This window comes from Panthera uncia (assembly GCF_023721935.1).
Source record: "Panthera uncia isolate 11264 chromosome D3 unlocalized genomic scaffold, Puncia_PCG_1.0 HiC_scaffold_8, whole genome shotgun sequence".
NCBI classification, from domain to species: Eukaryota; Metazoa; Chordata; class Mammalia; order Carnivora; family Felidae; genus Panthera; species Panthera uncia.
Window position 1 is genome coordinate 22,871,694 of NW_026057586.1, and position 6,000 is coordinate 22,877,693.

Consider the following 6,000-nt stretch of genomic DNA (forward strand, 5'->3'; position numbering starts at 1 on the left):
GAGAGAAGATGGTATCATCAGGTCTAGGACAACAGGCAGATAGAGTTGAATTGTACAAAGGACAAGAAGGCTTGAAAGAGCTGTGATTTTCTGAAAGCACTGTTATCTTTTTCATCCAACAACCACAAATCCTTCATCTTTAATTTTCTCCCTCATTCACATGTCTTTTGGTATCCCTTCTTCTATTTCCAAAGAATACTGGATGGCATGTTCTATTGTGAATTTTCATAAATACATTGTAATGTGAAGTTTTAAAATTGTATAGTGATTAAGAAAAAAGCCCTTGTTAAAAGGACTTTCTTTTCCTTACTCTTCTACCGTCAATTTCAAGTAGAAATAAATTGTCTACATAGCAAGCCTATTTCTCCAAATGCTGTATGAAATTACACAGCTAAAAATACATCCCATCTTTTTTAAGCACGTCAAGTAGTTACAATATGTCAGGTTGTTACTTTGAAAATGATCGTGATATCAAAAATGAAAGATGAGGATTTCAGGTAGGAAAGAGGCAGTGATAGCCAAGGGAGATTTTATCTATAAAAGATATTATCTCCATGTTAATAGCCTCCAGAGAGAAAAAGAAGGGAGCCTATGGGCAAAAACATTAACTTGATATGGAAAAGAATCTGATCTGAACTCAAAGGCTTTACAACATTTTAGATGTCAAATCAACATCTCTTTAACCCTGTAAAGGTAAAGCTGGAGCATAAAGGGTTAATTCAACCACTTCAAGGGGCAAACACCCCTAGAAGAGCCTTTCTAATAGGCAAAGAGAAAAGAGAGTCAATATAAATTGGGAAAACATAATGGTGTATTTCTAGAAGAATATAGTCAGAGAAATGAAACTTAAGGTACAGAACATGCCAACAGTTCAAACTAACAAGTTCTGTCAGCTTCTTTCCTCCCAAACGGGAAAAATAAAGGGACCACAGTAAACAGAAAGTAGAAATGCTTACAAGTCAGAATATACTATCTTTCAAGATTTAAAAGAGACATTCTCCTTGGGGGAAGAGAATTGTTCCTCTAAATACAAACTAAAGATTTTCAAGGGAAACAATCCACTAAGTTTATTCTTTTCTTTCCTGATTCTGGCATGTTCGAGGCAAACTATTTCAGCTGTTGTTGTGGGTTTTTTTAATTCTGAGAAACAAAGAAATGAACAGAGATGTAAAAACTCTAAATGAGGCATTTTAGATTCAAACATGTCAGCCAATAGCTTACACAGGAGTCAAGATGGACTACAAAGGAGAAATTTATTAGTTCAAGAAGGGACAGCTCTGAAATCCACTATAATTTGTTGTTAATTTCTATTCCAGGGTGGCCTGAAACAAATCACACAACTACATATCCTTATCTCCCAGACTGCAAAAGAGGAATAATTTTCTCAACCCCAACCTTATAACCATATAATAAGACTTAATAAGATAATGATTCTTAAGGGATTTCAATAACCTGAAAGAGAGAAGCAATAAAACATATCTTATTATCATCAACATATGCATTTTAGAATAATTATTTTAATGGCTCAATTTTCTCTCATAATAATGAGGACTACAATCTTGGCTAATTTAACTGAGGAGTGTCTTTCATGCTTGAGTTACTATACATGAGAATCAAATAAAAGCCTTCCTTCCTTCCGTTCCTTTTCTCCTTCCCTCCTTCCATTGTTGCTGCTGCTTTCATTGTTAAGTATTTCATCCATGGGGAAAGGGCATTCTTTCCTCCTGTAACTCTCCACTTGCTAAAATAACTTTATATTAAACTTTCTCACGTCTCAGGGTCTCAGGTTTCAGCCCTTTAGAGATACCTCCATTGATTCTTAGTACTCCAGAAGGATGATGCAATGCTGCCTCTTTTCTCATCTTGCTTCCATGTACTATCTATGCTGATGAACACATATTCAGAAAAGCATCTGTGGAGTGTATTTTTATTTGGCTTGGCTTTGAAGAAAGGAAAGAACACAGTGGAGTAAGTCAGAGGAGCTGGCTGTGCCAGCGAAAGAGCCAGAACTCTGAAGTACTGAAAATGATAATAATTTTCAGAAAGGGTGAAAAATTATACCAAATATTTTGTAATATTCAGGTGACAAATGATTACCAACACAGAAAGGAAGTCAATACAAACTTTCGGCATCTATTTATTTCCTTGCAGTAATATAGACGAAACTGAAATTATAGAAACAACTAGACCTCAAAGAAATGGGATGGTTAGAGTCCAGGTGTTTTGTGGGGAAAATGCTTTCCCCAGGGTTTGAGGAGACTCAAGGATTAGCAGACATTCTGGGAATTCTTGGACTTTTAGTTCAATATTTATTGAACTTCTCTTATGTGCTACAATTTGCAAAGTGCTAGGACTCTAAAGAACAATAGAATACACTCCTTTCCTGTGCCAGTCACTGGATGTGACTCTGTGTGGAATCCTTTTTAAAGATGGCATGTGTATTAAATGAACAAATGATCACTAGGTGCTTTTACAAATCAATGAACTATGTTAAACAGTTTCAGGGTACAAAGAAATATGTGTCACAGACTAGGAGTCTGGAGTTCTCTCTTGTCCAGCAAGAGAGTGGATGCAGAATTGAATATGAGAGAGGCTAATGTCCAGGAGGAGAGAAGAGCCCCAAACAGGGGTTTCAGCTCTGTATTTATTGATCTCTCAAGATACTACCCACGTGGTGAACACAAAGAAAACAAGATCTTATACATGTGAACGTGGAGAAAACAATTAGTAATCATTAACTTGCGTAAGAAGCAAAGGGTCGGGGCGGGGGGGGGGGGGCAAGTGAGGTTTGTGATCAAAGTACAATAGTATACTGGCATCAGATGGAAAGTACTCATGATCCCATTACAATATCTCGATGGCTCCTATTACAATATCTTGATAGCTCCTATTACAATATCTCTGGCATTTTTCACCCCGTGGTGGTGGCTTTCCACCCTAAGCTCTTTTTCTAACCCATTTATGTAAGTAGAACCTGTTTCCCCACAAATATGAACCTTTTTGTTTGAATACAAAGCATGCAGTCAAATAATTACTATATGCTAGAGTAGAAGGTAAGTGCTAGGTCACAGATTAATAATAATACAGCAATAATTATTATTCACAAATAGTCCAGAAAATAAATGGTTTCCAGCTAAGTAGATCCATGAATGCCTCATAAAAAAATAATAGATTGTTGGGTCTCCATGTGATTGTTGGATCATAGGTGCATGGATTACAAAGAGAAATGTTTGACAAAGATATATATGAGAATGTATGCAGAATTCAACAATATAATATGGGCTACTTGGATTGGCATATGGGGTTTATCAAGGTATCAATGGAAAACTTTGAAAAATGATGACTTTATTTTAGACAAGAAATTTCAACTCAACTAAATAGAAAGAAATGGAACCCCAAGTCATAAGTGTGTACTTCTCACCTCTTGGGTCTCTCCTTAGATGGCACCACCTTTGGTCCTAATTATTCCCTATTATTCTACTCTGTTCTGTCTTTCATACCCCCTACTAAATTAAAATTATTAACTTTTTATTTTTTTACTTTGCATTGCCTGCCTCTTTCTTACACTAAAAGCTATAAGAATAGAGACAATGCTGCTTTTGTTTATCATTCCATAACAAGCACATAACATAGTGCCTGAAAGCATATAGGGGACACTTAATATATATTCCCTGAATACATACTGAAGAAAAAAAAAAAATCCCTGAACGAGATCTTGCCATTTGAAACATGAATGGACGTAGAATGTCTTGTGCCAAGTGAAATACTGTATGATCTCACATATATGTGCAATCTAAAAAAAAAAAAAAAAAAAAAAAAAAAATGAACCAACAGAAAAACAAAAACAGACTCATAAATACAGAGACTAGGTGGTTGACAGAGGGGAGTTAAGTCGCGGGATGGGTGAAATAGGTGAAGGAGGTTAAGAGTTATTTACAGTTATAAAATAAGTAAAGCATGGGGATGTAAAGTACAGAAGAGAGAATGTAGTCCATAATATTGTAATAACTTTGTATGGTGACAGATGGTACACTCTGTGAGCACCGCACTGGGAGCACTGCATCATGTACAGAATTGTCAAATCACTGTGTTGCACACCTAAAATTAATACAACATGGAATGTCAACTATAATTCAGTTAAGAAGAATTCCTCCAAAGTGGCATTTTAGGAACTTCTTCATGGCTATAAGGTAGACTGGATGAGACAGAAGAGCCTGAGGTCAGGCAGGCACACAAGTTGATACACAAAGTATCAAGTGATGAGAGCCATAATCAGGAAAGGAAGTGGGAAAGAATCAGACTGATGGATTTAGGATAGAAAGGGTCAATAAAACTAGATTTGGGCAGCCAAGAAAATGAGAGAACACAAGATATCTCAAGCTTCAGATTTAAGGAGTTAGACAGAGGCTTCACTTGGGGGAAATGAGAAAAGCCAGAAAGGGGAATGATATGGAGGGTAAATGAGTGAGTGTGGCTTAAAACACGCTGAGTTTAAAATGCTAACAGAACATACAAGTGGATATGCAAACAGTTGTAAACTCCAGGCTGGGGCTGTGTAATGAGCAAGGCTAGGGATATAGATTTGTGGTCACTTGACCAGAGAGATTTTGTAACCTAATAAATGACATGTCCAAGAGTGACATAAAGAAAATGGAACAGATGGTAATAGCCAGAATCGTAAGGAACGTCCAAGTTGAGAGACTGGAAGGAAGAAAAAAAAAAGGCAAAAAAAGAGATAGGGATCTAATGCTTAATGAATTAGAATACATAAGGCCCTGGATCAATCATGTACAATTTATAACAACCTATAATGAGAAATGCTTCAAATATCCCACCCTCTGGCCTGCTGCTTCCTCTTTGCTCCCACTCACATTTTACCAGTTCTCAACCGCCAAGTTCAAACATGTATACCAAAGTAGTTGACCCAAAAGGCAATTCATGGTGCTTAGCCCCTCCATAATCATCACTGGACTTCCCAAGCCATTCCCTGACAAGCATACAATCTAAATAGAACCTCGTACTTGTTATGCAAATACAACTTCCAAAAAAAAAAAAAAATTCCCCTGGGTGCCAACCTTCCCACCCAATGGTGGCTCCTGGCCTACTAAAGGAAAACCATGTAGCTGCCACTGGAGCACACAGAGGTGCAGACTTATCTAAGCAGGCCCAAGGGGCTGTATGAAGAAGGAACAATCCCTCTCTGGTAATGATCTGTGCATTTTACAGTTGACAGAGGTAAAATGGCCTTATTGACCATTTTCCCTCAGAGACTCCTAGGATCAACTTGCCTGAGTATGTACATGTCGTTCAATTTAACCCCTATTAGTTATATATAGTCTCTCTTGGACCAGGGGTTAGGAGACAGGTCATTTGTGGTCCATTCTTACTACATTCCAAGATGAGTCAGTTCTCTTTGCTCCTAACTTCCTCTACTTAGAGAGAATAAGGAGCTCTTAGGATGGAGGCTTAAAAAGTGGCTTAGACTGGAAGGTGGGACAATTTTCATGGGGCGACTGATGCTAGTGGTAGATGGAATTCATCAGGCTGTGGTCCTCCCTCAAGGCAAGCAAAGAAACAATGAAGATTCCTACAGGTTCCTTCTCATATGATGGCTCCTCATGAAGGATGATAAACCCTTAGAAAGCCCTCTTAGTAATTAGTAAGTTAATAAATCAAATTGAGTATTAATCAATACATAAAGCCATAGCATTGACCTCATATTTGAAACAAGGAGAGCTTAAGCAGCAAATCTTTTACAGTATTCTGAAGCTCTGTTCCAAACTACAATAGTTCACGGTCTTGTCAGGCTACAATCAATTAGTTCATAGATTTAACTGGTATGATTCCCAGGATAACACAATGTCAGTCTGTAATCAGGGAGTTTCAATAGCTAATCAGAGGTTATAATTTAAGAAAATCAGGGTAAGGCCTGCTTTTGACAAGGAATGGTATTTTACTTTTAAATTTTATAGAGGTGATAAAAATAATTTAGAGAACTTT